We start from the raw sequence: 25070 nt of genomic DNA, 5'->3' as shown, positions 1-25070 counted from the left end.
GCTTCCACTCCGCCGGCTCGATTCCGAGCCGGCTTCATCGTGGAAGCCTCTTTCCCGCTGGGCTGGCTGGCGGTCTGAAGGCGACCGCCCGCCAGCCCAGCGGGAAAGTCAGAATTACCGCCGCGGTCTTTCGACCGCGGAACGGTAACCTGACGGCGGGACTTTGGCGGGCGGCCTCCGCCGCCCGCCAAGGTCAGAATGAGGGCCATGGTCTCTTCAACCCTTCACTGTGGATGGCTTTGTAGGCTACCTTAATCCCGCAACAAAATCTAAGAAGCTAGGCCACCCAAAAGGGGGTTTAGCAACAATTATCTTGGTAGGCCTGAAGATCCACAGTGAACAGGTGCCTTAGAGGATGAAAATATCTTAATAATTAAACGTACGCATTGGTACCAAGGAAGCAAGAATCCACTTCTCCTGAGAAACCTTTATGTGCATCCAACTACTGGAACCAGTAGAATGACAGTACCTAAACTTTCAGAACTTTTACCTACTGCTCTGCAAGACCAACCATCTCCAGATATTTTAGTCACAGGAGACTTAAACATGAATCTGCTGGAGGCATATCCCCGAAATGGCTCTATAATTCAGCAAGACTATGGTGGTCATTCTGACCCTGGCGGTCTTTGACCGCCAGGGCGGAGGACCGCGGGAGCACCGCCGACAGGCCGGCGGTGCTCCAATGGGGATTCCGACCGCGGCGGTAAAGCCGCGGTCGGACCGGCACCACTGGCGGGGTCCCGCCAGTGTACCGCGGCCCCATTGAATCCTCCGCGGCGGCGCAGCTTGCTGCACCGCCGCGGGGATTCCGACCCCCCCTACCGCCATCCAGATCCCGGCGGTCGGACCGCCGAGATCCGGATGGCGGTAGGGGGGGTCGCGGGGCCCCTGGGGGCCCCTGCAGTGCCCATGCCACTGGCATGGGCATTGCAGGGGCCCCCGTAAGAGGGCCCCTACATGTATTTCACTGTCTGCTGCGCAGACAGTGAAATACGCGACGGGTGCAACTGCACCCGTCGCACAGCTTCCACTCCGCCGGCTCGATTCCGAGCCGGCTTCATCGTGGAAGCCTCTTTCCCGCTGGGCTGGCTGGCGGTCTGAAGGCGACCGCCCGCCAGCCCAGCGGGAAAGTTAGAATTACCGCCGCGGTCTTTCGACCGCGGAACGGTAACCTGACGGCGGGACTTTGGCGGGCGGCCTCCGCCGCCCGCCAAGGTCAGAATGAGGGCCTATATATGGTCTGTACCTGTGCAGTGTACAACAGCCACTAGCAGATGGGTCAAAAACTCAAAGACAGTTACATTACTGGAAGACCTAGACCTTCTAGGGTTAAGAATACTAAGTGGCAGATTTGACCAAGATATACCACCTAAATTCACTCACTATTCTGCCATTTGTCCTCCATGTTACCCTGTACAGCTGCCATTCTCCTGTTAATACACCTAATTACATCTTACAAGATCATTAAAACAATCTATAGAGATTAATCAATCAATCAGGAATTTGTAAAGCGCACTACTCACCCTTGAGACCCTCACAGGTGAGTAGTGCGCTTTACAAATTCCTGATTGATTGATTGATGGGCAACAGCAAATAAATATAAACGTGCAAAGTCAATATTATGATAAATTGCCCTCTCTAGCAGGAGAGCTCAATTCAATCAATTATGGCAAGCTACAGTATACTGAGGAGACTATACAAAGTATCAGAGACTTAGCTCTAAGCTTAGCAACTGACTGCTTTTGCAAAACTCAAGCTAATCTGATCATCAAAGGGACAATGCTCAGTGAAAAACAGATAGGCCTATACTCCAACAGCGGCAGATCTACTTTGTATAGACACAAACTACTACAAAGTAAAAACAAGGTCTCCTCCCCATTGCAAGCCATCAAGGAGAGTAATCGTATCCGGCAACAGGCTAAGAATTGTCCTGCCAATCCTGAACTATACTGATCCTTGAAAAAACTTAAATAAGCTTCTGCTAAAAACCATTTGGGAGGAACAAGCAGTCATAAAACAGAAGTTCTGGGGAAAAAAGTACACTTCGCGAAAATGGGAAATTCTAGGGATTTCTGGCAAATGATTGCCCCGGTGCAGTTATCAGCTCCAACCTAACAGAAGACAGTTGGTTCAGCTTCCTTAAAGATCATTTTAAAGCTTCCCATGAGATAACTCCTCTGTCATCTTATAACCAGTCTACAATTACTCAACGTTGCAGTATGGATCCGATCCCATATATTCTCACGGAAGAACAAACATGTAGAGCAATCATTAGGGGAGGCAGGATGTGGCACTGGGACCAAATGGTCTGCCGCAGATCTATTCAAGATAAACGTAACATCCTGGGCAGCTATTTTGACTACAGGTTTTAACAGCGCAATCCAGCAAACAAATATAACGGAGCCGTGGAAGGGCTTCATAATTAATCCAATCTTTAAGACCAGGGATAGGCATCACCCGGTGAATTATCGCTTGATAACTCTTCTAGATGAATGGGTGAAATATTTTACTAGCATACTTTTAGAGGACTAGTTGCAGTGGGTCAATGATAACAAGGGCATCCGTCAGAAACAAACTGGGTTCACCAAAGGAGTCATCAAATATTCTGGCACTATCCTAATAACAGATAAGCTTAAGTCAAGGAAGCAATCACTCTACTTATGCTATGTAGATAATAAGGCTGCATTTGACTATGTAAATCATAGCCTCCTGTGGAAGAAGCTGGCATCAATGGGTATTCCAGTTCACCTTTTAAAAGCAATACAGCTTTTGTACTTGAGCACCCGGACAAGGGTGAGAATCTGGGACTGTTCCACACTGTCAAGGAAAATACACACGTTCAAGGGTCTACAACAAGGCTGCATCTTGGCTCGATATTTGTTTAATCTTTTTTTGGCTGACCTAGCTCCCTACCTTGATGCAGTAAACTCCCACGCTCCGAAACCTGGGTCCATGCCCATCTCAAATTCACTTGGTGCAAATGATATGATCTTGCTTAGCCAAACTAAAATCAGCCTCCAATGCTTAATTGGTGAATTGGTCTTATTCTCTTAAAATAGTAGGGTGACAATAAACTTGAAGAAAACAAAGGTAATAGAAGTTAGCAATAGGAATAAAAAAAACGCAAATGGTTTCTACAGGGTGAGCAGTTCGAATAGGTGAACACGTACTGCCACTTCGGGGTATTGTTTGATGACAGGGGTTCCGTTCAATAGAATAGAAATGAACTGGTCAGGAAAGGCAACACATTAACACTCGCTTTCCTCACCCTACAATGTGCCCTGGCAGGTTCTAGTTTTTTACCCTTTCTGAAAGTAATAGGGGCAAAACTTATCCCCACTATCTTGTACCAAAGTGAACCTCTTCGGGGCAAGATGGTCCAGTTATGAATCTAATTTAAAGTACAACTTTTAGATCACATTTTTTTATCTCCCCCCAAATGCCTGGCTGGCACAGATAAGGCTTGAATTTGGCTTACCGAACCAATCAATTGCAAAGAAGGGGTCTTACGTGAAAATATGGAGAAGAGTTGTGGGCGCTACAAAAAGCCAATCCTACCAAGGTCTCTGGCAGGGAATTCATACAAGTGAATCTCTTCAGCATGCCTTTACCTGGACACAGTAATAACGGCCTTAGGCATTTGCGCCACCCGGGAAACCCATCCATCACATAGGCCCGTATTTATACTTTTTTAGCGCCACATTTGCGTCATTTTTTGATGCAAAAACGGCGCAAACTTGCAAAATACCATTGTATTTTGTAGGTTTGCGCCGTTTTGCGGCAAAAAGCGGCGCAAATGCGGCGCTAAAAAAAGTATAAATACGGGCCAATTGTATTTTGCAAGTTTGCGCCGCTTTTGCGTCAAAAAGTGACGCAAATGCGGCGCTAAAAAAGTATAAATACGGGCCATAATGTTTTTTTTTTAAATCAGTTAATGGCGTAGTTAAAAAACTATTCCTGCTATCAGTCAAAGCAATTCTAACCCCGAGGTCACACGCCTGGATGATTATAAATGGCTATAAGCTTCTAAAACCTCAATCCTGTCTGAAAACAGGGTGATCTAGCCGCCTAAATACTGATTTTGTGCTCTACCGTTTTGGCCTTCTAGCAGGGAATTTGACAGATCATCATGGAAAAAGTTAGACCCTAAGAGCCGCTGCAAATCATGCTTCTCCGGGCAAGAAACCATTGTTCATATTACCAGGTTTACTCCTGAAAGAAAACTACAGTTGAAATCCCTTTTTAACCAACAAAGTATTCACACTGGTAGGAAGGCTGTCGCTGTAAGCCTAAATGTCAGAGACCATATCTTAAACTGCTGTTACACTAAATTTTTAAGTTTTGCTGGGAAAATTCTGTCTGCTACTACTGCCCCGCATTGACTAAAATTGCCTCTAACTTTTTAGTAATACGAACTTTGCTTAATTATCTTTGTGTTTGTTAAGGGACAGCATGGATGTAACTTAAATTTGCTCCTATACATTTTCTTTTTAAAGTCTTGATTTATATGTCTTGCATTTCACAGTTTATTATACGTGTGAATATTATTCTAAGCATGTCTATGTCCACAGTGTTCTTGAGGCTCTGGGAATAACTTTTAATGTCATGTCGACTGATTTTAGTCGGTGCTGTCTTAATATGACTTTTATGTTATGTATCATTGGTCAAAGTTTTAATTAACTGCATAACAAAATATTCTATTCCATATTGCACAAGCCCCAGGTTCAAAAAAGATTTTTAGCTGCTCTCAAGTCAAGAACCCCAATTCAATCTCAATACAGACAATTAAAGAGCAAAGTTTTCAACAATTTAAAAACAACGGTTTAAGCCATTTAAGAGTGGCAGTTTACATGCAAAGGAGACCAGACGTTCTACAATACAATGAAGGCCATCTTAGTCATTAGGTTTTGACTGACTCCTGAGAAATATAGGGAAAGGTCCGGGGCCAGCCACAAGATCTCATCACAGACATGGGTGGATTTCTTAGATTATACCAGCAAGGCACTGAAGGGCTGGGTGAGGGGCAGCAATTCAGATGATTGTTCAGGGCTGTACAACTTGATTTTGAAGGAATACATACTTGACATTTGATTTCCAGGGTTGCACTAACACCTGGAGAATAGTAAGCTTTCTGACCCCAGGAAGCTTGCTGAGGTGGCAGCTAAGTGACCAGAAAGGCATCTCAAGGGTACTCCCAAAAGTGTGGTTAGACTCTCATCAGAAGAAAGACAGGAGAGATAAAAAGAAGACGTTCCCTCAAGGCCTCAAAAACAATGCACAGGGGAAAGAGTCCCCTTCCCAACCTGGCCACCAAAACAAAAACTACCCTGACAAAAGTCAGCAGCCCAAACTCCCAAGTGCTATGAGTGCTTCGAGTATTGCCACTACAAGGAGATCCCACGTTTCCAGAAAGAGCACAACCTCCCACTGGAGGAAAGATCCCAGGAGTGGTGAGTGTAGTGTTAGGGAAGGAGTTTGTTAATGGTCTTGATTTATTTATAAAATTATTGTCTATATTTCTAATTTGGTGTGGAGTCTTTTTGTGGTGTTTTTATTGTGTTTCTCTGTGTGTGTGTGTTACACAAATACATTGCACATAGGCCTTCATTACAACCCTGGTGGTCGGTGATAAAGCGGTGGTAAGAAATATGAAATTATGACAACGGTCGGAAACCGCTCAGACAGACAGCCACTTTAACACACCGACCACCAGGGCGAAATCAACAGGCACCACGGCAGTAACCGCCAACAGCCAGGCAAAAGACAAAGTACCACCCATAGTAATAAGACCCACCTATCTGCCACCTTTTCCGGGGCAGTACCAACGACATAAAAAGACTGGTGGAAACACTGCACAGAAGGGAAACAACTCACCTCTGGACACTCAAGGAAGAACCACGCCGCCATGGAGCCCGAGTTGCATGTCTTCCCCATGCTCTTCTACCTTCTGCTCCACTATGAACACCAATGCCGGCGAAGACGACCACATTGAGTACTGCCGCCTAGCATACAGGGGAGGGGGGAGGAAAAGAGAGGGACACACACACGCAACACCCCCACACCCAACACCACACACACAACCAGATGCAATAACATTACATATTCACTGTTAGACCTTTCATCCTTGGCGTGGTCTCCCTTAACTTTTTGCCTCTGTTTCCCAGGTTGTTGATATGTGCTGGACTCTGATTTTGCTGTTTTTGTTACTCTGGGCACTTTACCACTGCTAACCAGTGCCAAAGTGCAAGTGCTCCTTTACAAAATGTATATGTAATAGGCTTATCCATGATTGGCATATTTGATTTATTAGTAAGTCCCTAGTACAGTGCACTAGAGGTGCCCAGGGCCTGTAAATCAAATGCTGCTAGTGGGCCTGCAGCACTGGTTGTGCCACCCACATAAGTAGCTCTGTAATCATGTCTCAGACCTACCACTGCAGTGTCTGTGTGTGCAGTTTTTAACTGTAAATTTGACTTGACCTTCCCTTATCTTACATGTAAGGCACCCTTAGGGTAGACCCCAGGTATCCCCAAGGACAGGGTGCAGTGTATGGTTAAGGTAGGACATATAGTAATGTGTTTATATGTCCTGAACGTGAAAATATTGCTAATTTTTTTTTTCACTGTTGCAAGGCCTGTCCCTCTCATAGGTTAACATGGGGGCTACCTTTAAATCTGATTAAAGTGTAGATTCCCTTTGGGAGCGAATGGACATGTGGAGTTTGGAATCTCTGAGCTCACAATTTAAAAATACATCTTTTAGTAAAGTTGATTTTAAGATTGTGAGTTTGAAAATCCCACTTTTAGAAAGTGAGCATTTTCTTACTTATACCATTTCTGTGACTCTGCCTGTTTGTGGATTCCCTGTCTGGGTCAGTTTGACAGTTAGGCTGGTTGCACCTCTCACTAGACAGTGACACAAAGGGAACTGGGGTGTAGTCTGCATTTCCTGATGAGCCATCTGTGCTAGGAGGGAGGAGAGGAGTGGTCACTCACACCTGAAAGGGCTGTGCCTGCCCTCAGACAATGCAGTCTCCAATGCCCTGGTGAGTGTCTGGGCCTGGCCTGGGCAAGGCAGGATTTCACATCCACGAGAGACTTTGCTTTGAAGTAGGCCTACTCCAAATGAGAAATTGGGTATAAGAAGGGCACCCAAAACCACAGACTTTAGAACACTTCTGGAAACCAAGAGGAACCTCTGCCTGGAGAAGAGATGAAGAGCTGAGGATGAAGAGCTGCCCTGCCTGTGACTGTGCTTTGTGGAGCTATCCTGCAGTTGTTGCTTCTGCCAGAATAAGAGGGCAAAGACTGGACTTTGTGTGCCTTACATCTTGTGAAGATCTCCAAGGGCTTGATTTAGAGCTTGCCTCCTGTTGTTTGAAGTCTTAGGGACAGCAAAGACTTCTCTCTGCCAGCACCTGGAGTCTCTGGAGAGACTCCTACTCTGCCAAGTGGTGCCCATCCAGTTCCTGGGACCCTGAAAGGAGAGGCTGGCAGCTTATGAGGAAGAAATCCACGCACAGAATGCCGTGCAGGGAAAAAATGGATGCAACTCTGATCTGCGGCTGAAAAATCATCACATCACTGGCTTCGCGGCTGAAAATCAACGCTCGTCTGCAACGCGACCAAAGAATTGACGCACGAAACTGGAGAAACGATGCGCAGCATCGCTGATGGAGGCTGGTGAGATCGCAACCAATGCTGCGTAGTTTTTTAATAATCGTGCAGCTGGATTTCCAACGCAAGCACCGCTGGGCGTGTAAAAAGAACGCAAGGCCTGCCGGGACCCAAGAGTGCTGACCGAATTGATGCATCACTCACCTGCGGAGAGAAGAAATGACGCGCCCGATCTGACAAAAGGAGAAATGACACAAGGTCTTGCTCGTGAATGAAATCGACACATCGCAAGCCCTTTTTGATGCACACTCGCCCGTGCAAGGTTATTTTTGACGCACCCAAGGTACATTTTCACGCTAACAGTGTTAGTGTGTGTTTAAAATTACATGAAGACTCTTTTTGCATTTTTAGTGATAATTTGACTTGTGTATTGTGGATTTTTGTCGTTTTGGTCTTGTTTTGTTTAGATAAATATTTCCTATTTTTCTAAACCTGTGTTGTGTCATTTTGCAGTGATTTCATTAAGCTACGGTGTGTGTTGGTACAAATACTTTACACCTAGCACTCTGAAGTTAAGCCTACTACTTGTGCCAAGCTACCAAGGGGGTAAGCAGGGGTTAGCTGAGGGTGATTCTCTTTTACCCTGAATAGAGTGAGGGTCCTTGCTTGGACAGGGGGTAACCTGACTGCCAACCAAAGACCCAATTTCTAACATTCAGCTTTACCCCTCAGGAATAATGCAAGGACAACAAAAATAGAGTAAAAAGAGTGTAATAAGATAAATATGTTAGTAATACATGCATCAAAAGCAAAATGTATATACATATTTACAATCCTCAATGTCCGTGGGTCACAGGGACACATCACAAAGTCCAAAGCCCAACCTCACTCCTGCAACAACACATAGAGAACACTGCAGGGGCATCAGGTTGAAAATAGACAGGCACCTCAGGGGGGTGGGAAATGGGGGGAAGATGGTACAACGCCACTGGCCCTGGAGGGGGCAATATACCCATTACTCTGTCCTGGGGAGTGGAAGGCCACAGTCTCTCCAGTGGGTGACTTGCCCACTGGCTCTGGAGGGGGCAACATGCCCTATGATTTGTCCTGTGTTTTGTGGGGTGGCCTGGGGTCCCTGTAGTGGTGGACACACTGCTGATTGACATGTCCTGGGGACAGAGGTATCGGCCCATTGGGTGGGTGCTGTGGTGTTGTTTCCTGCGGAGGGAGTCTCTGCGGTGGTGTGAGTGTGCCTGGGTAATCGACTGTCCAGAGATCCCTGATGGGCCAGGTTGGTCATCCAGATCCAGGCAAACAAAGCTGCGGTCATCACTGTGGGCCTCTTCTGGGGGGGGGGACTGAATGTTGCTGGCACCTCTTCTCCGGTGACATTGGCTGAGGGACCTGTGGGGATGTAAATGCAGTGTTATTATTTCTGTGTGTGACATCATGTGCATGGGTGTATTGCCCTCTATCGGTTCCCTGCAGATTTGCCTTTGTGTGAGTTGCTATTTGGTGGGCTAGGTGATTCTCTCCAGTGTGCATGCAGTGGCGATAGGTGTCCATGCAGGTCTGTGAGGGGTGTCCATGCATTGGTGTTACATGCAGGGCTTATTATTGGGATGAGTGGATTGTGATGGTGTGGTATGTGGGAGGTGGTGAAGTGATGGGAGTGAGGGTACGGGTGGGGGTTGTGATGGTATGCAGGTAGGGGGGGTGATAGTAATAGAGATTTGACTTACCAGAGTCCAGTCCTCCTCCTACTTCTGCCAGGCCCTCAGGATGCATGATTGCCAAGACTTGTTCCTCCCATGTTGTTAGTTGTGGGGGAGGAGGTGGGGGTCCACCGCCAGTCCTCTGTACAGCCAGTTGGTGTCTTGCTGCTGTGGAATGTACCTTCCCCCGTAGGTCATTCCACCTCTTCCTGATCTCATCCCTTGTTCTGGGGTGCTGCTCCACAGCGTTGACCCTGTCCAAGATTCTCCCCCATAGCTCCATTTTTCTAGCAATTGATGTCTGCTGCACCTGTGCTCCAAATAGCTGTGAGTCTACCTGGATGATTTCCTCCACCATGACCCTCAGCTCCTCCTCACAGAATCTGGGTTGTGGTGCCATGGGTGTAGTGTGAGTGGTGAGGGTGTGTGGGGTGTTGTGTTGGGGTGTGTGATGTAAAGTGTGTGGATGGTGTATAGGTGATGATGTTATGTGGCTCTGGTTGTGTGTGTGATCTTGCTGTCTGTCTCAGGTATCAATTATGTCTAGTCGTAAAGGGTTGTGGGTAATGTGGGTGTGTGTTTTATAGTGGTGTGAGTGTGTGGGTGTGGTGTGTGTATGAGTGTCAGGTCTCTGTAGTTTAATTGTCCAATGTGGTGTAGTTTTGTTTGTGTCTGTATATTTCGAGTGCGGTGGTATGTACCGCCAATGGTTTACCTCCATTGAATGTCCGCAGCGGTGATTTGTGGGTCATAATGCTATGGATGTAGTTCTGTTGGCGTAACGGTGTGGGTTTTGCTACCGCCAGTTTATCACTGACCTTTGGGCTGGCGGACTTGTGTTTGTTGCTGTACAGTGACGGATTGGTATGTGTGTGTCATAATATGCTTGGCAGTTATGTGCCGCAGTGGCATTATGTTGCCGGCAGTCGGCATGGCAGTAAGCGGGATTTACCGCCAATGTCATAATGAGGGCCATAGTGTCATTAGATAGCCTGACTGCTCTATGGCAAGCTACCAGAGGGTGAGTTCAGGTTATCTTTTAGTGTGTATCTGACTTGTCCTGATAGGATTGGGGTTACTGCTTGCACAGGATGCATACTCTGACAACCAGAAACCCAATTTCTAACAGCATTCCAATGAGAACATTAGCATAATCTTAAGTATTACTACTTAGTACTGAGAGAAGCAAATGTGTCACAGGGCCTAGCAGAGCAGTGCATAATGGATGTACCTCCTAAGCCTGAAGCTCACCAAATATAAACTGCATTTAAAGAAACTCACTTCCAGTGTTACAGTAAATAAACTAAGCAAATGTAGTGAGTTGTCTTCAATCTTATAATATCATGTTAACATTGCTGTGAAACAAGATTAAGATAAGTCTTCCCTTGCCTCTTTGCTCTGATGTTCCAAGAACATTTAAAACATTTTTTTGGGTGAGGAAGAGCACCTGAATAGGCCCCCAACCTGGGTGTGGGGGAGTAAGACTGGGCTGTTCTTTTTAAACAAAATGGGTTCTTCCTGCCAAACTAAATATGTGAAGTTGTCTTGCGTCTTTCAAACAGCTTAATTACCATATGGAAACTTCAGTGCAATTCTCTCAAGAAATTCAATACAGACCATGCAGCTTGCTTGGGGACTAATTGTTACATTTTGGATCTTGAAGAAGCACTTTACGAGCTCTTACAGAACAACAATTTAAAAACATACAAGACCACATTCGTGATTTTGAATGTAAAGTACATATATCTTGTAAATTTGCATAGCTGCCAAAGCCTACTTCATTTGCTGAGGCATGTCACTAGAGAGAACTGGCATTTTACTATAGTGCTTTAAAGTGGAATCAGGAGCTGTAGCTCAAATGTACTAGGCAGATTGCATGAGTCTGCTTATTACAAAAATTAATTCATTATGTGCTTACACCTAAGTAAAATGTTTACCATTTAAGTATGTACACAAGAGAGCTGAGCCAGGTATCATCTTATTCAGAACATACAGATAAGGCTGCTAAGAAGGAAAACCATCTTGAAGGATTTTAAAGTAAGTAAAATTAACTCCATATACAGGCAAATTCATTTATTGTGAAGTAGATAATTATTTCCATCAATGAAAACAGCTCATGGATGTGAGGGGTATACATAGATGAATGGTGTGACTTTTGATTTGAGTGACAGGTCCTCCACTGTCAAGTTAGTTCAAAATGGTCACACATTTTCTTAATTACTATTCATCTGAGTAATACCTGATTAAAAGTTCAGTATTTTTAAAAGTATTCTTCCCCTCATCATGGAGGCAGTCAGGTGAAAGAAGAGTAAACATGGATACCCCACTGTGGATTGCTCAAAGTCATTTGTCATAGAAAACTAGAATGAACTGGGGCATGTGTTCAGCCCATATTTCCATCCACTAATACTGCCTGTTGCATATTTCAGACTCTTGTCATCAGTTTTCTTAGCTCCATTAAGACCATTAAACATGCTTTTCACCACAGTCCCATTATTTGTCCAGGTCTGTTATTTCCTGCTTCACATTTTTACTTTTTTCTATAGTCATTCTGTGGAGCATTATTGGCTGATTGTTGACTTTCGTTTATGTCTATGCATTATATGGATTGTGTCACTCTTGCTTATTAAAAACCTCTTCCTCTAGCAATCTTCTTCAAACATTGAAAGCTTCTGAGGGTTACTGAGGTTTCTTGGTCAAAGTCTAACCAGAAGGAAAAATGTATCTTCTATATCAAACTGTCATCATGTTATATTAAGTAACTTTGGCCCTCATTACAAACCTGGAGGTCGGTGTGAAAGCGGAGGTAATACCGGCGGTAGAAAAAATGGAATCATGACCATGGCAGAAAACGCCAACATAGACAGCTACTTTAACACTCTGACCACCACAGCGGTAGAAACAAACACCGCAGCAGTCACCGCCAACAGACAGGCAGAAGACTAACTTCTGTCCACTGTATTACAACACGCCTATCCGCCACCTTTTCCGGGGCGGTACCAACGCCATCAGAAGCACGGCGGAAACAGGACTTGGAACGGAAACCACTCAACTTTCGACACTTTACGAACAACCAGGATGCCATGGAGCCCGAGTTACAGGTCCTGCCAATGCTGGTCTACCTCCTCTTGTATCAGGAGCAGCAAAGACGCCGGCGATGACCACAGGGAATACTGCACCTAGAACACAGGGGACGGGGGGAGGGAAAAGAGAGTGACACACACATGCAACACCCCACTGCCACCCTCACACACAACACCATACACACAAATACATGCAGCAACATTACATATACACCCCGTCACCCTCTGGAAGAACGCAAGGACAAAAGGAAATGATTGTAACAAGTGTAATCATTGAAATATCAGATAAGCCAAATTCAAATATCAGTATATACAAATATGTACACCAACTACACAAGTCCGGATCTGAATGAAATCATTGTCCGTCGATCAGTGTCCCAAAATGCATGGGCGAAACCCACACAAGATACCTGACTCAAAATGGAGAGAACACTGCAGGGGCATCAGATGGAAAATAAACAGGCACCTCAGGGGAAGTGGGAGGGGGGACCTCAGCCGGATGAACGGACAACGCCACTACTCCACGAGGGGGCTGCATGCCCACTGATTGGTCCTGTGGAGTGCAAAGCCACAGTCTCACAAGTCTCTCCAGTGGGTGGTTTACCCACTGCTTTATTCTGGAGAGTGAAAATCCACAGTCTCACAAGTCTCTCCAGTGGGTGGTTTGCCCACTGCTTTATCCTGGGGAGTGCAAACCCACAGTCTCTCAAGTGGATGTCAGTCTCCACTGGTTCTGGAGGGGGCATTATGCCCAGAGGTCTTCACATGCAGTGTGGCAGGTCCCATTCCCTCACCTGGATGTGTGTGCCACGTGATTGCCTGGGAACAAGTAGCATGATACTTCATGGAGGCAGAGACACACTCCACCCTGCTGCGACTTCGCCTGCCACCTGCAGGTACAAACAGTGCTGGGTGGCGTGCCTCATGTACGCTGTGCAGGGTCCAGGATGTCTCCTGCAGCCTCGGACGGCTGGCCCCTGGGGATGATTGCCATGTCAGCTGTGGTGACACTGTCTGAGCACGTCGCGGGGCTGGTGGCGCCGGTTGCGGCAGTGTCTGTGGCAGAGGTGCTGGCGGTGGTGCATGTGTCTGCACCTGTGGAGGGACACAGCAGGATGTCTCCTGTAGCCTCGGAGGCTGCCCACTGGGGATGATGCTGGGTACTGTTGCTGAGGCAGCAGACGTGCAGGTGGCAGTGCAGGTGGCGGTGTACATCACCGTACAGGTTGATGTTCTGGTTGACAGAAGGGGTGACTCTGGTCCCCCAGCCGGATCCTCCATGCCCTTTCCTGACCTGCTCTTCACCTTGTATCTCTTCCCCACCTTTGATGTCGCTGCTGGTCCCTTGCCACTGTCCCCTTTTGGCTTGGAGGAGCCCTTGCTTGTGGTAGGTGTGGCTTCTCCCTTTGGCATGTGGGCACCTTCTTCCCCTTGGCAGATGGCGGAAGGGCCTGCACCTTGGCCTCGCTAAGTGGCACACTGGCAGCCCTGATGGGTGCCGGCCGCGATGTGACCGGACTTCCTGAGACCACTGTGCTGGATGATTTGGTGGCTGAGGTGCTGGGCTGGGACCTGGACAGGCTGGCCATAGAGGAACGACGGGGAAAAGGTGTAGGAAAGAGGTCAATGTTAGCCAGGAAGAGTTTCTTAGACACACTGGGACAGGAAGATGGAGGGGGTTTGGGAGTGGAGGAAGAGGTAGTGGTTGTAGGAGGTGTACGTCTGCTGAATTTGGGTGAAGGTGCATGGGCTGGAGGCTGTTGTGAGGTGGATGGCTGTTGGGTGGGTGTATGCCTGCGTTTGTGTACTTTGGGAGGAGGGCTCACAGACACACTGGGAGAGGACACAGGGGATGTGTGCATGGTAGTGTGGGTGGTGATTGCACGTGAGTGGTGTGTGGTGATGGGCGTGCTGGTGATGGAGGTAGTGGATGAAGATGTAGTACATGCAGGTGTGACTGGAGACAAGACAGGGATGGAGGAGGCTGACGTGGAGGAGGGGGACACAGTGGAGGCAGTGAATGTTGGTGTGTCTGCATGTGGGATGTGTGGTGCTTATGTTTGCCATGCCCACTCTTGTGTATTGATGAGTGTGCATGCGTGTCTGATAGTGTGCTTGGGATAGGCTGAGGTACAGGGTATTGGGTCTGGGTAGAGGAAGATGGAGGGGGAAGGCTGGACACAGGGACAATGGCTGCCATCACTGCTGAGGCCAGAGCTTGAAATGCTCTCTGTTGGTCCTCCACTCCAGAAAGATTGCCCTCCAGGTATGCATTTGTTTGCTGCAAATGCCTCTCAACACGCTGGATGGCATTAAAAATGGTTGATTGTCCAACAGTGAGGGATCTCAGGAGGTCAATAGCCTCCTCACTTAGGGCAGCAGGGCTGACTGTGGCAGGGCCTGAGGTGCCTGGGGCAAAGGAGATGCCCACCCTCCTGGGTGAGCGGGCACGGGAAAATGGATGAGGGGCTGCTGGGAGGGCGGTGCTGGGAGGGGGGGTGGCGGCTGTACCTGTTGATGTGGTGGGCACAGAGGTGCCCACCACCGCAAGGGAGCTCCCATCAGAGGATGAGTCGCTGTTGCTGGTGTCTCCTCCTGTCTCCGTGGCGGAACTCCCCTCGCCCTTCATCCCACTGGTGCCTTCGGACTCCGTTACTTCACCCTACAGGGCCATGTGGGATGCAGCTCCCTCCTGCTCTGGTGCCAGTGCTACTCCACCAGATGATGCTAATGCACACAAGGACAGGGTGAAAAAACAAAAAGGGCGGGAAAGACACAAGAGACACATGGTCAATGCCTGCAACACCAGTACCATTGGCAGACAAAACACACAGGGAGCAGCCCTATGCACTAAGCAATGCACTAACAGGGCGGGGGAAAAGCACATGCCCATGGGGGACTCTGTCGAGAACCATTTCATGCACAGCTGGAACCCATGGGACCTTAACTAGGTGTAGAGGGCAAATACCACCTTTGGGGTAGGACTGGGAATGAGGCTGCAAATCAATGGATCTACATTTGCGCATCTGCCCTGGCCTAGGGGAACCCATAGCCCACCTCCCCCACCCAGACACCTTTTCAAGTGCGCAGAGTCAGCTGAATGAGAGTGTACTCACCCCCTTGTGGCTGCTGTGATGCCCTCAAGCGCCCATCCAACTCAGGATATGCCACCGCAGGATCCGGTACATCAGGGGGGTCATGGTGCGACGGGCACCCCTTCCACTTTGGGAGGCCATCCCCAGCTGGGACTCCGCCGTCTTCTTGGTCCAGCGGCGCAGGTCCTCCCATCTTTTGTGGCAGTGAGTGCTCTGTGTATGGTAGACCCCCAGGGTCCGCACTTCCTTGGCGACGTCATTGGTTCCTGGAAGCCATAGGACCCAATGACAACCAATGCTGAATTGCGCAGCGGTCTTCGACCGCGTACCGCGACGCTGCACAATGCCAGCGCAGTTACCTCATTTCCCCTTGTCCCACCTTACAGGTCAGGCAGCCGCTATTTCAGGGGGCGACATGGCAGGCCAACTAACTGCGTCACACCTATTTAGGCCAGGAATATGGGCAGACAAAGGCACATAGAGAAAATTTAACGATTGTGTTAAACAGCCTTGTGAAACCTATGTGGCGTATGACCCTCGGCTCCGTGTTCTCCTCCATAGGGCACGTCCACTGGGGCAGGTGATGAGATGGCTGCATCCTCTGGTGTACAGACCCCTGGTGGACCTGTCGACAATGGAAGACAGACACATCATTATCACTTACAGACATGATCGTGCAACAATCCAGGAACTGTGTGCCCACTTGGAGCCAGACCTGATGTCAGCTATCCGCCATCCCACAGGAATTCCCCCTATAGTGCAGGTCCTGTCAGTGCTCCATTTCTTTGCAAGTGGGTCTTTTCAAACAACAGTAGCCATGGCATCAGGGATGTCATAGCCAATGTTGTCTAACATGTTGTACAGAGTGTTATCTGCCCTGCTGAAACACATGCGCAGCTACATCGTTTTCCCTCAGGTGGAGGATCTGCCCACAGTGAAAGGTGACTTTTATGCCCTGGGACATATCCCCAACATAATTGGTGCCATTGATGGTACACGTGTGGCATGTGTCCCCCCCGCAGGAATGAACAGGTGTACAGAAACCGGAAAAGCTACCATTCAATGAATGTGCAGATGGTGTGTTTGGCAGAACAGTACATCTCCCATATGAATGCCAAGTATCCTGGCTCAGTGCATGACGCTTACATTTTGAGGAACAGCAGAATCCCTTATGTGATGGGGCAACTCCAGAGGCACTGTGTGTGGCTAATAGGTGAGCCTAAAGTCCCCACACAGTTTCATTTGCTGTCTGGGTATGGGAGATGCCCAATGTTTGGAGGATGTCTAATAGTTGTCCCTCGATATTTTCAGGTGACTCTGGTTACCCCAACCTGTCATGGCTACTGACCCCAGTGAGGAGTCCCCGGAGAAGGGCAGAGGAACACTACAATGAGGCACATGGATGAACTAGGAGGATAATAGAGCGCACCTTCGTCCTCCTGAAGGCCAAATTCTGGTGCCTCCACCTGACAGGTGGCTCCCTATACTACTCACCGAAGAAGGTGTGCCAGATCATCGTGGCATGCTGTATGTTGCACAACCTGGCTTTGCGACGCTAGGTGCCTTTTCTGCAGGAGGATGGGCCTAATGGTGGTCTTGTGGCAGCTGTGGAGCCTGTGGACAGTGAAGAAGAGGAGGCAGCAGAAGAAGATGTAGACAACCGTAACAACATTTTCATGCAATACTTCCAGTGAGACACAGGTAAGAGGAAGGAACTGCTTCCCACATCTAATACTATTATAGGACCTAGCATAAATCTGCCTTTTTACCTCTGTGTATGGACCCTGACTTGTCATTTTGGCTTTCCATTTCACAGATCTGGGTCCCACTTTGTGCCCTCTGCTATGTTTACTGCTGGCCTACAACTGTGTAACATTGGTATGTGAATAAGTACATTGACATTGCTATATTTCAGAGAGGTTGCAATTACACATTTGTGAAAGCAAAGACTGACTCCAGATTGTTTTGTGATTCAAGGGTGTTTATTTCTGTGCTAATAAGTGTAGGGTGTGTGTGAAATGGGCTGGGTGATGGTGGAGGAATGTCCATGGTAGAGTCCAGTCCCTTGGTCTCTCAGGTGCATTGTCCATGGGGGCATAGTAAGGGGAGCCGTGGCAGTTTAAGATGGACAGGGTGACATAGGGGGACAGAAGGGTGACAATCAGGAGGGTCTTATTTCCTGGCAGGGGTGTTGGCAATGTTCTCTGACTTGTTCCTGGATCTCAGGGATCATTTGCGGGCTGGTTCTCCTTCTGCAGGGGGTGAGGTGCTGGTGGCCTGTTGGTCCTGTGGCAGTGCTTCCTGTCCACTAGCGCTGGCGGAGGTGGAGGGCTGTTCATCATCCAGGCTAGTGTCAGGGGAACGTTTGTGTGCCACTGTGTCCCTCATGGTGTTGACAAGGTCTGCCAGCACCCCTGCAATGGTGACCAGGGTGTTGTTAATGGACTTCAAGTCCTCCCTGATCCCAAGGTAGTGTTCCTCCTGCAGCCGCTGAGGGTGGGGGTATGTGATGGCATGCAGGTGGGGTGGGGGGATTTGGAAAATAAGCCATGACTTACCAGGGTCCAGTCCTCTTGCTACTCCTGCCAGGCCCTCAGGATGCAGTATTGCCAAGACTTGCTCCTCCCATGTTAGTTGTGGGGGAGGAGGTGGGGTTCCACCGCCAGTCCTCTGTACAGCAATCTGGTGTCTGGATACCACTGAACGCACCTTCCCCCGTAGGTCGTTCCAACTCTTCCTGATGTCATCCCGTGTTCTTGGATGCTGTCCCACTGCGTTGACCCTGTCGACGATTCTCCGCCATAGGTCCATCTTCCTAGCAATGGAGGTGTGCTGCTCCTGTGATCCGAAACGCGGTGGCTCTACCAGGATGATTTCCTCCATCATGACCCTGAGCTCCTCCTCTGAAAACCTGGGGTATCTTTGAGGTGCCATGATGTGGTGTGGGTGATGTGTGAGGTGCTGTTTATTGTGCTGTGTTGTGTTGGTGTGTGTTGTTTGAGGTGTGTGGATGTTTTATGAGTGATGGTGTTGTATGCCTGTGGATACTGGTGTTGTGTTTGCTATTCTCTCTCTCTCAGCTTTTTCAAAAAAATGTGGTTGTAAGGGTTTGTGGGTAATGTGGGTGTGTGTTTTATAGTGTTGTGAGTGTGTGGGTGTGGTGTATGTATGTGTATCAGGTGTGTGTATTTTGAATTGTCCAATATGGTTGTGTTTTGTAAATGTGTGTGTATTTTGAGGGCGGTGGTGTGTACCGCCAATGGATTACCACGGTTGTAAGACCGCTGTGTTGATTCGTGGATCGTGATAGTGTGGGCGTATTCTTGTTGGCGTGATGGTGGAGGTTTTGGTATCGCCAGTTTATCACTGACCTTTGGTGTGGCGGACTTGTGTGGGTGTCTGTATTGTGGCGGATTCCGAGATGTGGGTCGTAATAGCTGTAGTGGAATTCCACCGCCGCAACGATATGTTGGCGGTCTTCAGCACGGCTGAAAGCGGGATTTACCACCAGGGTTGTAATGAGGGCCTTTATGTTATGTCCATATGGACAACATCACAAAAACAGTGTGGTACTCTGTAAGCTTAATATTCATTTACTTTTTCATCTATTCATTCAAGTGAGAATGCAAATGATTTTTGTGTGAGGGAAATCTACTGCCCTCCGTTTCAGCTGTATGAATGCTTGTTTGGCTTGTGTGTCATATCAGGGACAGAAGGTCTTGTATGATATTTTATCTTTCTTTGAATTGTTCATAATTGTTCTTACTTACTTGTAAAGGTATTATTGCCTTCACTTTCTTTCTTTACTCGCTTTTCAAGCCAAAACACAGATTTTGAGTGACCATACCTTTTCCTGCTTGCTTATTGTTTAAGTAGACCAGCATTAAAGATCCCTAAGAATAACTCCAAGAATGCTATCTGTTAGAAATGGGGTCTTTGGTTGGCAGTCGGGTTACCCACTCTCCAAGCAAGGACCCTCACTCTAGTCAGGGTAAGTCACACACAATCAAAATTATCCAGTGCCCACCCTCTGGTAGCTTGGCAATGAGCAGTCAGGCTTAACTTAAAAGGCAATGTGTAAAGTATTTGTGCAATAAACCATACAATAACACCATATAGCACCACAAATATACACCACACAGTGTTTAGAAAAATATATAATATATATCTGGATAATTGCAGGTCACAACGATTAAAGATGCAATAAGTAAATGTTGAGATATCACTGAAAAGTGATATAAAGTGACTTAAGTCTTTTAAAAGAAAACAGAGTCACTTTCAAGAACAAAGTAGTTGGTTCGTGTGAAAAATCTCTGCAAAGAACCGCAAAGGAGGAGATGCGTTGTAACAAAGGGTTGTGCGTCGACTTCTTGGGCCACACATGGCGATGCGCCATTTGGTTTTCAAGCAGGGATGGCTGTGCGTCGATTTCCGGCACTCGGTCGAGGATCCTCTTCGGGTTGAGGGGTTTTCAGACGCCCCAGGGATGATGCGTGGATTTCCTGCACTGGCAGGATGAAGTCACAAGAGCTGTGTCAATCCGATGGGCGTTGCATTTAATTTTCCACCGCACGGCAGGCAATGCTTCTGAAGAACCAGAACCTTATGGGCCTGGCGGCGCAGGGTACGCCTGAAATCTCCTTGGATTCACCTGCCTCAACTAACAGAGACACGGGACACTCTGTCAGGCGTAAAAGATCAGATTTTATTAGCTGCAGCTAGTACAGTTGTCCAAGAAGTACACAAGGTATGTTCTCAGGAGACTGCCACTTTACTTTGTGGCGCACAATCTTATATACCGTATAAAAACCATTTATTAACTACATACACTCCCAGAACACATAGAAAGGAGCCAGTAAGAATAATGCAAAGATAGAACAGAGCCAATAGAAATGTCGGAAAACAAGACAGCACCAATAGAAGGAATTGGAAAACAAAGTATCAAGTGACTTAAGGTTGCCTCCCCTCCAGCTGTGTTTGTCACCCCTCCCTTGAACTAATTCATTAACCGATCCACAACGAAGTTGCATGTGGTGCGATAAGTTTGTGTGCGTTTGGAGGACAGTTGTGAAATGAGAGAATACTAGCAAAGGACAGCGAAGGCCAGACGATAAGATAAGATCGGCGGAGAATAGTGTGAGCCTACAGATAGTTGAAACAAGGATTAGAAAACCAGACAGGGATTAGTGTACTCGGTCAGACCTTAATACCAGCCTTGTAAAGATAGAGGCAGAAGGCTGTTTTGAACACCATGTTGCAGAATAAGCAGAAAAGGCAGAATGGACTTCGTTCGCTGTGCTGCCTGAGTGAAGGCAACATAAAATGGCGGCGGGCCACAAAATGGCGGGTCGATACGATCGTATTAAAAATCGAATTTCCTCAGACCCTCCTTTTGCCAGAACTCAGGCAAGATACACAAACTCATGTTAATCTGAGTCGATGTCTATGGCCATGAGGTCATCAAGCTGTTGCTGTACCATCATTTTGATATTCTCTGCTCTTTGTGACTTGGGTTTGGGAATACATGCAGTAGCACATAGGTTGCAGATGGCAGGACCGCAGTGCATACAAAGACAACAAGAGAATATAAAAGCTAAAATTACTCCAAAGAATGTCAACACCTTCCAACCCCATTTGGACAGTAATCCCCAAAACCACTCTGAAAAGGACCAATCTCCTTCGTCCTGATGAATCGACTCGGAGATTATGTGTAACTTAGAGATAGCTTGGTATACTGTCGGAGCGTCATTAGGTATGAAAATACAGCAACTTGATCCGATCAATTTGCATACTCCACCACGGTCCGCAAGAACAAAGTCTAAGGCAACACGGTTCTGCAAGGTCATAAGACGATCAGCCTGTAGTTCAGCTGTAATGTTACTTAAAGCTCCTACAGTGATGTCTATGGTGGTTTCTACGACACGAACCAATTGCCTTATATTTCTGCTGTTGGCCATTGGACCCCAGAAGGGAAGAAATCCTTTGAGGAAATCTCCTCCCTCTTGTCCTGCTGTGTCTTTCGAATCCACAATCCCTCTGCCATATCTATTTTTATGATGGTTCGCAGGAGCGGTGTATGTAGGGGGAAGAAGAAAGGCTATATAACAAGTACCAGAGAAATCAGCTGGCAACCATGTATAAGCCCTATCGTGGCAAACGAAGTATGTACCTTGAGATGGTACTAACGGCAGTGAATTCAGGGCTGAATAAACATATGTATGGGAACATAAACTTTCTCTTTGTCCGGTGTTTGGAGTTCTACCATTTATTTGCAGACAGAAATTTCCTTGTTGGGGTATGACCCGTATCGGAGGAGATTTTCCTTGCTTAACCTTATCATTGAGGCTGGAAATGTAATTAGTTATGTTCCAATTGGTATATGCTTTTCTTTCATCTATGGAAGCTTCACTTTTTTCCATGATTTTAGCCATAGCTACCATTCCCTTTATCAATAAACTATGACTGAAATTTGAACCAACACTATGTGAACTGACAGGTTGTTTAATTTTACTTTGATATGCATTATTGAAAATGACAAAATAAGCCCAAGCGGAACCTTCATAGGAGAATGGAAGAACTAAATATGGCATTCCTTTTTCTACCGTATGTGGTATGAGTCCACACACCCAACAGTCAGTTGTATTGATCACTAACTGATGTTGATGTAACAACTGGACGAAGGAATTGTTAAAGTATTCAGTTCTTCTGATGAGTTCATGCTGGGGAAGAGTGTGAAATAGGTGCGGAGAGATAGTAGAAGAAGATGTAGAGGTAGGAGAAGAGACAACTTTTTGCTGCAGAGTAATAATGATCCAGTTTACAGATGCCAAAAGAATACACGACAATATAATGACGCATAGAGCAATACTACAACGACTATATATTTCTTTACAATTATTCTTTAAATTTTTACTTTCTCTTTTATCTAATGTAGCCTCCATCTTTCTAAGTGGATGCTCACGGCAATCTTCCTCAATCACTGTAGTCACGATTATCTACCGTCCTATGACACTGTGAGGTCCTGCAGGCCTATTGCCACTTACTCAGGTCGTAACTAAGACTCCTACCGTGACCCTGCAACCGGGATAGAGTACTACATAGGAGAGAAATTTACAAGTTCTTTGGTCTTGGTCTCAAATTATAGCGTTCCTGTCCAGAGGCAGTCTGGTTTTGAAACAATGTTCCTGGATTTGTCGTGTTCAAGCGACGATGCGATGGTATTGCTTCTTGAAGGATGTCGTCGTCCTCTTTCTCAGAAAGTGTTCCAATTAGACGCGCATCACTGAATGGTACAAATTGCGGAACTTTCTCACTTTCAGAGTCACTGATGCCTCTACGGACCCACTGATCGAAAGGCAAGGGCAAAGGCACTTTCTTGCAGTGCACGGCATGCACCCAGTTTTTCTTTCCTTCGACTTTAACTGCTGTTCTTGTGGTCAAAAGAACCAGGCGTGGCTCTCTCCATCTGGGCTCCAAATTTCTCTGTCGTTGGAAATTTTTCGTGCAGACCCAGTCACCTGGTCGGATGGAATGACCTGGGTCTGTGGAAGCCTCTGGTAGAGCACTCTGAACCTGTTGATGAAGAACACGCAATTTAGTTGTAAGGTCATGCAAGTAGTCAATCAACATCGGGTATGGCAAGTCTGAGTATTTCTTAGGGCGAGGAACTCCCCATACATTAGCTGGGCGACCAAATATCACTTCGTAAGGGCTAAGCCCCAAACGAGAGTGTACTGCTGTTCTGGTGGACAGAAGAGCCAATGGTAAAGCATCAGGCCAATTAAGTCCTGTGCTAGCTTGCACCTTAGCAATTTTAAGCTTCAAGGTTCCATTGTAGCATTCTACTAAACCAGCCGACTGTGGGTGATTCGCCGCGTGGAACTTCTGTTTTATGCCAAGACCTGCACAAACTTTTTGCATGACTTGACCCACAAATTCGCTCCCATTGTCACTCCAGACAATGCGCGGCAAACCAAACCTAGGGAAGAATTCTTTCAAAAGTATTTTGGCAGTTGATAAAGCAGTATTGTCCTTCAGAGGGTAGGCTTCTACCCATCTAGAAAAAGCACATACTACCACCAGAACATATTTGAGGTTGTTGCATCGTTCCATGTGAATATAATCGATCTGCAACACCTCAAATGGATATGTTGGAGGAGCAAAATGACCTGCTGGAGTTGGGGTTCCCTTTCCCGGATTGTACATCAAGCAAACAATACAATGTTTTACTACATTATTTGCACACTTTGGGATCCCCTCATTTTGCCACACTGGAGCCAGAAGTTTACATATTCCTTTTGCACTTAGGTGAGCTGTACCATGTGCCATAGTAACTACAGGTAGTACATAAGCATCTGGTAACAGCCAACGTTGATGTTCTGATAATTCAACCCAACATCCCATCTCATCTAACATTCCTGTACTTTCCTTCCACTTTCTCAACTCATTCTCCGTAGCCTCTCCTTGAATTGATTTCACACTCTCTACTGTATCTTCACACATTCCCTTTTCTCTTACGCAGTTTGCGGGACCTGCAACATACATTCGACTTGTGTTGTCTCTGGCTGTCTTTTTCGCTACCTCATCTGCAAATGCATTTCCTCGACCAACGTCGTCCACAATCTTTTTGTGTGCACTACACTTCACGATCGCTATCTGAGTAGGCATTGTAAGTGACTCAAGAAGTTCAGTCACTAATTGACCATGTTGTATCTTAGTACCATGGGAAGTAAAGAATCCTCTTTCCTTCCATAAGCGCCCAAAGTTAAACGCTACACCAAAAGCGTATTGGCTATCAGTGTACACGTTTACTCTTTTTCCTTTGGATAACACACACGCTCTAGTTAAGGCTATCAATTCAGCTGCCTGAGCTGAATTATGTCTAATGCGTGCTGTCTCCACAATCGTATGCAAAGTAGTAATAGCGTAGGCTGAAACTGGATCTCCATTCGGGAGCTTGAAACAAGAACCATCTACCCATAGTGTTCCATCTGGATTCACTAATGGCGTGTCTTTTAGGTCAATTCTACCCTTAGTCTCTTCTTCAGTACGGAGAAAACAATCATGCTGTTCAGAGACATCTCTCTCTTCTGGAAGAGGCAACAAAGTAGCTGGATTCAGGGTATTACATCGTTTGATGTGTATGTGACTAGCCAAAAGCGTCAGCTCATATCCGGACAACCGAGCACTCGTAAGATGCTGCGTTTTTGTCCTATTTAGTAAAGTATCCACTGCATGTGGCACCATAACAATGAGAGTATTATCTAGCACTACTCCAGCAGACTGTCGAATAGAAATTGCTGCTGCCGCTGTCGCCTTAAGACAACTAGGCAATGCTTTAGCTACTGGATCTAACGTAGCTGAGAAATATGCGCATGGTCGCTGTTGATCTCCAAAACGCTGCGTTAAGACTAACAATGCACAACCCTCTCTTTCGTGGACATAGAGCGTAAAGGGCTTACTGTAATCAGGAGTACCCAATACATGAGCAGAACACAAAGCAATACGCAAATCAGTAAAACTCTTCTGACACTCGTCAGTCCACGGAAGAGGCTGAGGCGT

The sequence above is a fragment of the Pleurodeles waltl genome, chromosome 1_2 (genome assembly GCF_031143425.1).
Source record: "Pleurodeles waltl isolate 20211129_DDA chromosome 1_2, aPleWal1.hap1.20221129, whole genome shotgun sequence".
NCBI lineage: Eukaryota > Metazoa > Chordata > Amphibia > Caudata > Salamandridae > Pleurodeles > Pleurodeles waltl.
This window is presented reverse-complemented; position numbering follows the sequence as displayed.